The following is a 13,146-nucleotide window of genomic DNA, read 5'->3' on the forward strand; positions in this document are numbered from 1 at the left end:
GGTATACAGACATACTTGTATGTGTTTGTAGAAGAAGTTAAAGTACCGTGAATTTGTAAGTACAGTACTTGAGTAAATATACTTAGATACATTCCACCACTGTAAAGGTGGCAGCATGTGTCTGCAGGTAGTAAAGCATGAGAACAATACAGAAAGAGAAAAAATATAAAACTGAGCATCTTTATTAATTAACACCATCTTAATTAACCCATATAAAGACCTGAGAATAATTGCAAAGCCTCCACGGGTTTCTTACTATGTTCCTGGTGGTTAAAAGCTCTTTGCAAATATTAAGATTAGCAGGAAAAAGCTGATTCAACACTCAGAGGATAAAGATAAATCTGGCTCTAAACACATGCAAGATAAGGCCAACATGTCAGAAAAGTGGTCTTGATTTCAGGCCCTATGACTCTGGCAGGTGACTCAGAGTAAACAGTATTTGGTTTGATTGGCAGGTTATTGTTGAGTCTGTGTGGGTGTTGAGGAAGGTTGGACCTTCTCTCAGGACGTAGCCTCACTTCCCTCGCTCAGAGGCTCTCAGGAGGAGAGCAGCGTGCCTTTTAACTTTTTTATTTGTGCTGTGTTTGTTAAGGCCACATTCCCTGAGCCTGGCCTGCAACTTGTGTTATTCTTCCTGTGCTGTTTGCCCCACTCGCAGCTGGAAGGACAGGAAAACCGATCTGGAAAACTACTTCGTGTATGTCATCGGTGATTACAGGACGGCAGCGCCCGCCTGTGCCTGGTATTGGCAGCCTCATGCCCAGGCTCGCGGGGGCAGGGGCAGGGGCAGGCCTGAATAATGCTGTCCCATGGGAGCGACGCTGACTGTGCACCCCTCCTCACTCAAGGCCTCGCTTCTGCTTCCATGCAAGGAACACTGTGAGTCCATGCGGCCCTGTCAGCACTCTTCCTGTGGAGGAACTGGAGAGGAAGCTCCACCAGGCAGCCTGAGGTGGCCACAAACCTCCACAACTTTCAATTTCTTTCTTTTATCTTTCCACTTAGAACACACCCTCATATTTTCTGCTGCACATAAACAATCAATACATTAAAATTGAAAAATCTTACTGAAAGCTTTTGAGAGAGCCAATTATATGGGATAATAATAAATCCTAAAACGTAACAGTACCACAAGTCAACATGAGTCATAAAGTCAGTGAATTCAGTCAGGAATGTTCATTACATAGCAACATCTAGCTAAAGTTAGCTAACATAAGCTAGTAGCTAGTAATAGCAAACCAACCAAACCTATTGGCAGAAATAGAATGTAATATTCATTAGTGGTTAATCACTTGAAAATAATAATTATTTTGTTTTACTTTAGAGTGAGGTGTTTATAACTACAGATGGCGTGGATCCTCTCCTACAGAATCCGCCAAGTTTCTACAGTAGCCTAGAGCAGACAAACCAAACACTCACTCGGTGGGCTCGTAACTCCAGCTGTCAGGTAGACATAAAGTATCTTATAAAGTATATAAATAAGAAAATTGAAATAAAGTACACTCAACAAAAATATAAATGCCACACTTTGTCTTTTGCTTTTAATTTTTACAAGTTGGAGTAAAAGATTTAAAACTTTTTCTGTGCATATAAAAAGTTTTTTTTTCTCTAAACTTTTGAGCTCAAGTTAAAATCCATGTTAGTTTTTATTGCACAGGTGTGTCTTAGACTGGTCGCAATCGAAAGACACTAAAATTTGCAGTTTTATCACACAACACGATGCCACAGATGTGGCAAGTTTGAGGACCCGTGCAAAAGTCATGCCGACTGCAGGAAATGTCCAACACGACAATAAGATGATTTCATTTCCGAGATTTTGGCAACACATCTTTTACTTTTACTCGTGAATAACGAGAGCAAAAACAAAAGTGTTTTGCGTTTATATTTTTTTATTTTTCCACCTCCGCTGTCCACAAAAATAAGCTCACAATTTTTGATCACGTTCGTCAGCCTAAATTCTGGGATGCAGCTCAGTATAATATTCTCACAGATGCCTTTTTCATTGCTTCCTCCTTTCCCTCCGCTGCCACTTTCCCAGGCAGAGGACCTAGAAGAGCAATCTAGTGGGATCAGGAATGACAAGGCAATCCGGCCTCCCATTGTATGTGAGCGTTTACTCAGCATGGAAGAGCAAGGACAGTGAGGCTACAAGAATACAATAGGCTCATATTTATTTACTGCTTAGTGGCAGCCAGGGAGACCCCCCTAATAGCTGATAGCAACTTTACAGTAATAGACCTCTAATAAAGACCTCAGAGGGCAAGTAGAGGCCAGACTCTCTGGCTCTGATCTGACTATAAAGGGATGTAGAAACACGGTTTCAAGTACGACCAATGAAATCTGTTAAGACGGCATGATTTTTCTCCCCTCGTTAGATCATAATTCAATCATTATCAATTATCATTGAAGACACAGAAGGTACAGACAGACAAGTACAGGCTGAAGGGACCTTTAAGTACCTTGAAAAGTAGATCCTGAGACTAAAAGTTCTTTAAAAGGTACTTTGGGTGAAAACGCTGCTTAAATTAATCATTGAGTTTTTAGCTTTCATTATTTTGGCCTTAAAAAAAAAGAGATCTTACAAGTCTGAAACATGCAAAAAAAAAATGCTCCATGCTGTCAGCTGGAAAAGTGATTGCATTTTATTTACAATATTCAGGAAAAAAGGCAACCAGAAAACATGGGAAAGGGCAGAAATATCATAAGTCTGCCTGAAATGACAGAAAAGTGAAAGGATTACTTTGTTAAATTAAAATACTTTTGATTTCATGGACATACAGAAGAGCTCAAACTCCAGTCGCAAATTTGAGGACTAGAAATTTGTTTGACTAACATCAATAAAAAATTCAGCTTGACTTTGATTTGAGATTCATGACTTGGGACTGGACTTGACTTTTTAAAAATCAAATATTAGCATTTTGATACATGTTGAGAAGTTACACTTCACTGGCATCCTGCCCTCCAAAATGCCAAATATTAGTAAGATTTATAAGGCAAACCATGACAAACCAAAAAGAAAAGGTTTCTGTTCTTAAAACATTGTCATTACAGACACGATCCTGACCTTTCTGCAAGGGAACTCTTTGGAGTTTATTATCAAAATGACTGAGGCAGAGCTACATGTGTGCAGATTCATCCAGTGAGTAAAAACCCTGTCAGGTTTGTGTGTAATGCCCTTTGAGTTCCAGTGGAGGGCTCCCTCTGTTGCACTGAGCTCACAATCCATCTGTAAAACACAGCAAAGCAGAACTTCTTTAGAAATATGAACTTAGATTTATTTTGTAACATCAGGCAGGTTACATTTCCCTGAAATCTCCACATGCAGAATGAAGAAAACTGCACATGTAGCCTCCACACTTTCAGCCTTAAGGTCAAACGTCACAGTTTGTGTGCAGCTGATCTGGTGTTTTTAAACACAACCTGACAGAAGCTTGACCATCATTTACACTTGTTTCCCTGCATGTTTTAATCTGACTGAAAAATGCCTGGAAATCGACCAAACCGGCGCCGACTATCTGACCTACATGACCGAGCCCCGGCGAGCCGCAGAAAATTAATTTTTCCGAGAGGCATTATGAGAGCGTGATTTATTGGTCGCCTTGATGCCTTGTGGGTGTAATTGTGAGAGCAGGGCTGAAGTTGAGTGGCTTTGATGCCCCGTCCGTCCCCTCCTCCAATCCCTGAGTTTCAGAGATTAACTCAGACACTGGATTAAAATCTCAAAATAGAGAAATCCTTTTTAGATGAACAGATTGATTAAAAAGGGGAAAAGATGAGTGTGTGGTGGAACTGAGCTGCTGATATTCTCACCTGGGAGTTCTCCAGTGGTCAAAGTCAACTTGGAGCTCAGTCAAAACTGTGTTTAATCCAGACGGTTGATGCTTGTAGTTTAAGTTAAGGCCAAGAAAACACTTTTTCTTTCACTTTTCTTTATGGTGACACTTGACAGTGACAGTCTGACTGAACAAATAGATAGATGGGGTGTTTATAAACCTTTTTTCTTTTTTGGGTGCTTGCATCTGCACACTGTAGTTGTATTTATATACATTTTTCAGTATTTGTACATTTGTCATTTGTCACCACTGATAGATGTCTTAGACGAGAAGATATTACTGTCATATCTGTGTATTAAATATGAAGCTATAGCAAGCAGCTGGTTAGCTTAGCTTAGCATAAAGACAGAGAACAGTTAGCAAAGCAGGCATGCTGTCCAAAAAGTAACAAAATCCACCCACCAATACCTTTAAAGCTCATGAATTAACACGTTAAATCGCATGTATTTAATCCAAACAAAAACAAGAACAGTGCCTTCAAATATCATCGTCCAAAAACTAAACATCTAATTTAAAGAAACATTTACAGACCAACTGTTAACATTACAGGTCTACATAGATCAACCGCTAATGCTAACTATACAGACCAAGTGTTAACATTAGCTACACAGACTGTAAAATTGACAAGTTGTGTTTTTACAGGGGGCCATGTGCTGGACTATTTCTTGTCCAGGCGCAGTGACTTCCTTAGCGCTGGATTATGCTCCATTAGCTCTTTTTATACTACTTTTGAAGTACGCTTGGAGAACGTGTTCTATACATGTGCAGCAGATCAACATCTGTAGTGGCGGCAGATTTAAGACACAAGTAATAGTGTGTTAAAGGCATAGTTCACACCAAAATCAAAAACACATATTTCTCATCTGGCCTGTAGTGCTGTTTATCCATCTAGATAGTTTTGGTGTGAGCTGCAGAGTTTTGGTGTTATCTGTTAAAAATTCACTTTGTCTCCTTCCAGAAATCATGAACTGGTTACTCAAAGCAATCCACAGAGCTTGTTGTGAACAGTTTCATGTAGGAACTATATAATTCAAGAAAGTTTTCAAAGTTTTTAAAGAAATTTAATGTAGGAACTACACTCTTTAAGAAAGTAGTTCCTACATGAAACTTCTCACCGTCTCACTGTCTGTGGATTATCTTGAGTAACCAGGTCATGACTTCTGGACAGACACATTGCGTTTTTTCAAATGTATTTTTTGGTGGTTTGAGACCACAAGCTGAGCGTCATGTAGTTCCATTATATTGGAGAGAGGGCAGACATCTCCAATATCTCCGATATCTCCAAAACTTTGTCAAAATCGAAACGTTGCTCAATTATAAGTGCTGTTTTTTTTTGTTTTTTTTTTGTTTTTTTTTGTGATTCTTGCCTTCAACGATTATTCACAATGCTCCCCTTGATTTCAACATAAAAAGAAAAATGTATAAGTGCAGTTTTGTGCAAGCACACACATGCACAATTCAATGTCAGAAACTCTTGGAGCTTCATTTGCTTTTAAACCATAACTCTTTGCTGCAGATTTTATGAAAAGCAGCAGATCTATGTTTTTTTTTTTCTAGCTATGTACTGCTGGGTCTGGTGTCAACAGACAAAAGCCTGATGCTTGATATCGACATCATTGTGTGGCCTGTTTGATTGCGGGAAGCAGGTGTATGTTACTGTGGCCTTTCAGACCAAATTTAGTCATCCACTCACTTCCCCCTGGACCCCAGGTTCCCTCTGCGTTTCCCAGCAGAGCTCGGCCCTCCCTCCCACCTACATGCATAAAACACGCTGCAGAGAGCGCCTACCTCAAACACCACACACAGCTGCATGCAGCGTGTAGGATTTTGATGCATTTGCTCTGATTACTTTGTGAATTTCTTATTTTTTGCTGCTCCAGTCTGCTCTCTCCTACATCTCTCTTTGCCCTCATCCCTCCGTCTCCTCTCTCTCCTTCCAGACCTAAGCTCTCTTCCTTCCTGCCCTCTCACAGCTTCCTGCTCCGGCTCTTATCACTCCAGAAAACGTGACACGGCCTCAGCCCAGTCAGACCAACACTAACCCCTATAGTCTCTCTTTTCCTTGGCCATCACTGCCTTAAATGGAAGTATTCTGGCCCCGCTGGGGTCTATGTAGGTGCCTGCAGGGGGGAGAGGGGATGTCACGGAGCGGCTGTGTCACCCATCTGGGCCAAATCTGTTAATGGACTTATTTATTATAAACAATATAGCCATCTACTTCACAGCCTACAGAGGAACAATAAACCCTGAAGTGGCCAGGCGTGTTTTTATTTATGTATTTATTTATCTGAGAGGAAGCCGTGGGCACATTGGGACATTATCAACTCATTCTCCTCCAAGGGGTTTTCCTCCGAGCAGAGGAAATCGTCTGCTTTGATTTACTCTGTAAATCTGAGCCGTATAATACAGCGGCAGGAGATCGCTGTGAGGTCTGGTTTGTGGTAAAAATGTGCAGAATCATGCTCAAGCTTATGTAACCTGTGAGTTAGTTGCATGAACATCTTTAAAAAAATCAAAATCAGTTTACTTGTATACTATATTTAGCAGGCTTGGGGAGTAATGACATGAAAGAAAAACATCGCAGTTACAGAAAAACAAGACATAATTAGATTACAGATACATTTAACAAAAACTGTGATGAATTAACTGTATTAAAATTTTAAAATACATTTTATAATAAAGGACGATATACTACCATGTGCAGTGCACGCACATGGCAACACTTCATGAGTTTCACAGCACCACTCTGGTGTGCAAATTCAACTTTATTTTGTCTTTAAATCAGAAAAGAGGAACATCATCATGGTATAGTGACAGTTCTGCCTTTAACTGTGAAAATACTGACATCATCCAGAGCTCAATTTAATTTCTCATCCAATTTCAATAAACATTTACAGGAAAGGCAACTGCTAACGTTACCTACACAGACCGACCTCTAACAACAGCTACACAGACAGACCACTGACGTTAGCTACACAGACCAACGGCTAATGTTAGCTACACAGGCTGACCGCTAATGTTGCAGTGGTGGAGCAGCAACGTGGTAAAATTGCTAATTTTGCCAATGGAGTTTGGTTGGCTTGAAAACGGTAGTCTCTCTGAATAAGAAATTCTGATTTCTGTTTTTACCACCATTACAGTAAATACAAATGATCATACTAAGTCTTTTATCCATTGACTCTTCCTCGGCTTGGTGCATTTTCTCAACATGTCACCTCAGATTTAAAGAATGCCCGCCCCAGTATGTAGGAGCATCTTGAGTAACATTATGTGCATGGCTTGTAGGTCTTATTTATTGTTGTTCTATGACACTGCTGCCAGATATGGGTCTGCGAAGGCATGATAGAGCCTGTGTTATTGTAAGGCCACAAGGTCATCTGATAAGGCCCCATGCTCCACAGCCTGCAGCGATAACACATGTTTTGGATGGTATCAAGCCAAAAAGGAGCTGAACCTGCCGCTGCACAGAATGCAACAATTACTGCAAAGTTCAAAGTCTGCACCACGGGCACTGATCAGAATATCTGGATGCCATTTTTCAGCTGCGAGCTGAGAGCGTTCTCTTGGGTCTCCATTGTTTCACACACTGCAGCATGTCAGCATAGGTAGCAGGCTTTTGTCTGGATGCAGTTAGTGATGATATCAGGAGGGACTTTCCCCGAGCTTCCTGATATGAGCTTTTCCCATGTTATCATATAGGAATAATCCCAGGAGGGATGCTGATCAGCTGACATCTACTCCTAAAATATTGGAATGGAAAAACACAACCAAGAAGCTTTAAAGGGATAGTTCACCAAAAAATGAAAATTCAGTCATTATCTACTCACCCTCATGCAGATTGAGGGCTGGATTTAGTTTTTTAAGTTCACAAAATACTGTTTTTTTGTTTTTTTTGTTTTTTTCACAAACAGTGTTGCAGAATCTTAGCACTTCTAACAGACACAGAGCAACATTAGCATTTGTTTGTTGTTGTGCTGAGAGATGTTAAGTCCAATCTTCACTCTCTGTTTAGTTTGCAGTTGTGGTTTTGTTTGTGGTCTAGTACATAACAAATTGTAAAACCAAAACTTGTCATATGTGTATATAATGCATTAATTAGTGACCCTTAGAGATATTGGTGGGTGTTGGCTACCTTTGAGCAGAGCCATGCTAGCTGTTTCCCTCTGATTCTAGTTGAGGCTAATCAAAGCTAACAAGCTGGTGGCAGTAGCTTCATATTTATCATGCAGATATGAGAGTGGTATCATCTAACTTTCAGCAGTCAAGTCAATAATATACTTAGTACTATATTTACTGAAATGCATTAAAGTGAGGCTGCAGGGTGGGCTTTGGTTCACTGCAGCCTCAGGTATGGGAGAGAGTAGATATTGATGATCCAGACCATTGTGTGTAAATGAACTGAGGAGATAATCTCCATCAGGTGAACTCAGGCACTGAGAGGTTTAGTCAAACACAGGAACTCCTTGAAGAGTAAGATAGGCCAGATATGTGAGATAATGAATTGATAAAATACTCTTGTGGCATACATTTCACCGTGACATGACTCATTTGAGTCAAAACAGCCATAAGGTCTCATTTAATGATGTATTTCTGGAAGATGCTAATATCAACCTTCACTTTTCTCTCAAAAACGAAATTTAAGAAAAGGTGAAAGCAAAGTTTTCACACCTGGGGTTGATTTTTTCTTTTTGCACCCACACATCATTGTTAACTTGACACCAATCCATCTTGTGATTTAGCTAATTTGATGGGACATTAATTTGACAGGAGCCTTGAGCGAGAACATTGGGGGAGGTTTGTTCTGTCATCCTGAAGAAACAATATGACAAGAAATTATGTGTGAATCTGATTAAAGGTGGGTCGGTTCTTCCTATCAGCGCGGCATGTTTCAATACAGCATTAGTGTAAAGGGAACAACGTAGGGAGGAAGCACTCACACACACAGTGCATTTCCTCCATAAAACCACAGCTGTGTGAAAAACAACATGCGGTGCATTCCTCGGCCATTTCTCTCACTTTAGCACAATAAAGGACAACAGGGTCTGCAGAGGACTGTGGTCTCTAATGTAAGTGTCCCACAGTTGAATAAAGACGCGTTTGTGTGTAGTGAACTTAGCAATGATAGCACGAGTCTACACACGTGTCACATCATTAATAGGTGGTGTAGAGATCAGAGGTGATATGGGAAAACAGTTTTAAGGAGCTTTTTAACTGCAGCCCTTTAAAGGAGAAGTTGTTGCGTCTATGAGGAAGTTCCAGCCATGAGTTTTGGAGTATTTGTTCTGTAATCTCCAGAAATGATGGTGCATTATTTAACTATGAGGAAAAAAAAAACTCTAAAAAGTCCCATATTAACCCCAAGTCTTATGATTTTGTTTCCACCACAGCTCACTGTAAAAAAAAAAAAGAAGTATTTGTTTTAACTTATAGCTATATGATACGTTTCTGCATTAAAATGTCTAAAAATGGCAGACATATGTTACATATTTTGTTGAACTGTGGACTTGCAGTATCCCAAATTATTATTTTAGGCGAGAAGCGTCCATGGAAATGACTCGTCGATGGCGGCTCCTGAATAGGTTAGCCTAGATACTGCGAAAGCATTAGTTATATTAGAACTGGAGAGTATTTCTTTGCTGAAATAACAGCAAAGAACGACACTGAAGGCTTTTCTCAATGGAAAAGATGTTTTCGCCCTTCTCCTAAACGGCTTCCAGAAGAGTTTGATCTGATCGGTTGAAGTTAGCGCATGCTAGATCTGATAGACAGATGGTTCAGATAGGATTTTGTGAAAGTGCCTGCCCTTTTCCAAGCAGTTTCTAAGGACGACTTCCCAGATTGCAGGTCAGGTTACCAACAATGTTCAAACGCAGACGCAATGTCATTTGCTAGCCGCTGCTAGCTAGTTGCTAGTTGCAATAACTTCTAGGGAAGCACAGGATAATGTCGGCTACATGAGAGCGTGACTAAACATAATGTGAATAAAATGTTAATATTACTTTGTTCACGAACATGATTCCTGCCATGTCAGATAGACATTTATCAGTTATGGTTGTTTAAAAGTGAAGTTGATTTCACTATATTCCTGTATGATTTTTTTTACAGTGTTCAGGATACGTTTTGTGATCTTTTCTCTTATCTTCTGCCTCTGCAGCTCCCTCGCTCACCTCTATTGATCCAGATTCTTGCTAGGTGCGATGCCACTGATCACACACGCCATTATTGATCGACATTGGTCACCCTCTCTGGGCCGACATGGCGTCCTGTTAGCACCCTCGGGGGTATCTGCGTTTTGTTCCACGGTGACACTTTAGCGCCTCGACAAGGCAAAGGCCACACATGAAAGGATTCAGAGTGTTTGAGCATCTGAGGAATCAATTCACACCCTGATTGTCATATACAAAGGCCTCACTGTCTCTTCCCCCAGCTCCAAAAACTTAGTCTGGTGAGTTTGATCAGTAATTAACTCATCACTACGCAGATTTTAAAGTCTAAATATTGTTCTGATATCCATTTACTTGCAGCCTTTTCAACCTGCATCATCATGTCGCTGCACAACAGATGAGATGAATTGAGGGACTTCTTTGGGCGGGGGGGTCAAAGGCAGGTCAAGTTGTGGAGAGCAGTATTTATGTGCCTGGTGGCTGTCAGGAAAACAATAATGCCGCTTGGACTTCATCTATCATTTATTTTCTCACCAATACTTATGAAGCAAGTACTTATTTTGCCATACAAAGACTACGGTAAAGTGCAGGAATTGTGTGAGCAGAAAATGAGAAGAATGAGTTTGCTGTGTATCTGTTTGGCCACACAAATGAGCCAGTTATTGTTTAGGAGTACACTTTCATCCCTTTGATGATAAAAAAAAAAAAACAATTCCAAAAAAGTTGGGACATTGTGAAAAATGTAAACTTATTGTATCTTTATTGTTTTTTTTTTTGTAAATATACACTCTTTTTTAATTTGATGCCTACAACATGTTCCAAAAAGTTGGGACAGGAGCATGTTTACAACACAAATTGCTGAAGTTTCTAAAGTGAAATACTTCCACATTCTTTATTGGATATTTGACTTCAGGTGCTCAACAGTCCGGGTTTTCTGTTGTTTTGTTTTGCTCCACATAATGCACCAGATTGGAGACAGGTCTGGACTGCAGGCAGGTCAGTCTAGCACCTGAACTCTTTTTCCACGAAGTCACACTGCAGAATGTGTCTTGCCATCGTCCCAAGCAGGGATGTCTCTGAAAAAGACGTCGCCTGGATGGAACCATGTGTTGCTCCAAAACCTGTATGTACCTTTCAGGATTAATGGGACCTTCACAGATCTGACAGTTACCCATGATGCCATGGGCACTAAATACATCACAGATAATGGCTTATGAAGTTAGCGCTTTGCGTCAGTCCATCTCAGATGAGCTCAGGACCCAGAGAAGTCTGCAGCGTTTCTGGATAATATTGATATATGGCTTTCACTTTGCATGGTAGAGTCTTAACTTAAATTTGTAGATGCAGCGACAATGGCATTCCCAAGCCCATGTAATACTCTCTATACATACTGTTATGTGGGTTTTCAATGCAGTTTTCTATTGCAGTGCCACCTGAGGGGTCAAAGGTCACTGGCATTCGTTGTTGGTTTTTGTCCTTGCCCCTTACGTTCAGAGATTTCTCCAGGTTTGTGGATTGTAGATGGTGAAATCCCTAAATTCCTTGCAATTTTGGGTTGAGAAATATTCTTAAACTGATGGACTATTTGGTCACGCAATTTTCCACAAAACGTTGAACCTCGCCCCATCCATGTGAATGACTTTCATACCCAAACATGATGCTATCAGCTGTTACCAGTTAACCTGTTTACCTGTGGAATGCTCCAAGCAGGTGTTTTTTCAGCATTATGAAACTTTTGGTGCCCTTGTCCCAACTTTTCTCATACAGAGACAGAATGTACATTTACAATAAAATAAGGTTAAAATAATAAATACACTCTAAAGTATGCAACTCATTGCATTCTGTTTTTATTTACATTTTACGCAGCATCCCACCTTTTTTGAAATCTGGGTTTGCAGTTTATCAAAAAATCTGCTGTTCATTTTCAGGTGTTTTCTAATGTTTGGAGGCATCCGTGTGCATGTTTTGTTCCCTTTTTAAAAGAACTAAAAATGCTATTTCTGGCTCAAACTCATGTATCAAGGACAAAAAGAAAAGACAGACCCAAAATAGACAAGTCTTATCAGTTTGGGAATGGTCATAGCACCAGTAAGAACAATGCCGTGGCGAGATGGGAGCTGAGGTTGACCCTAATAATGCGACTGGTCTGTCAAGGAACCTGGAGAACAGGAAGCCCACCGTACCTCTGTCTTCATGGATAAAGTCATAAAAATGATAAACACGAGTCTCGATTAGCCTCCGTCAGGACAATGTGCCGGTCGCCAGCGGGGAGGATTAGGGTCGGGCCAGTAAAAGTGAAGAGATGAAAGAGCTGCTCTCCCGTGTGGCTGACCTCCCTGTTCATCTCGCTGAGGAAACCTGGGTTTTCCCTTTCCCCCGCTTACTAATGGTGATTCATCAGTCAATCAAGACATTCTATTAATAGCGTTTCGTCTCCCTGTGGTGTTGTTATAAAGAAGTGGGTAGACAGTTACAAATGAGTGAAAGTCACCCTGGGCACAAGGAGGCGGCTCAGTGTTAAGTGTACACTGGAGTTAAAGGATAATTCCGGTTTAATATAACCTTGATCTCATTTCAAGGGTTTGGCTATTGTTTCTGTAGCATTCAGGTGATCATATATGCTTTAAACAAATCACCACAAATCCCAACTTTTTTTTTGAAAGACAAGATTCAGCTCAGACTTGACAAAATGATATGATAATCTAATGTACTGATTTTCTCGATCTTTATACTACGATTGGGTCTTATTATTTTGAACGTTGTCACAAAAACTGACACTTCGCATCCATGTGTACAAACATATAGTTTGCATTTCATGACTTTTTAACAAACTGCCATGATACTGGACTCTAATGACAACTTTTCTTCCAATTGGTTTTCCAAGTATGGGTCAGCCTCAATAATGATTTCTCTTTACATATATAAATGTTCTTTTTCATTGTTTATGTGTAAACATTTTCTCCCAGATGATAAAAATCCCATAGGCCTCTTATTCAAAGTCTAACATGATACCTTTGACATTATAATTTTGTATTTCTGTATCCTCAAGTCGCCTGACTGAAACTTCAGCAGCACTATGGATGTTCTCAGGAAATAGACTTTGATTATTTTACTTGTTGCTTCCGTTTTATTGTTGGCTGACCCCTGGC

This window comes from Lutjanus erythropterus, chromosome 21 (genome assembly GCF_056507025.1).
Source record: "Lutjanus erythropterus isolate fLutEry1 chromosome 21, fLutEry1.hap2, whole genome shotgun sequence".
Taxonomy (NCBI): domain Eukaryota; kingdom Metazoa; phylum Chordata; class Actinopteri; order Lutjaniformes; family Lutjanidae; genus Lutjanus; species Lutjanus erythropterus.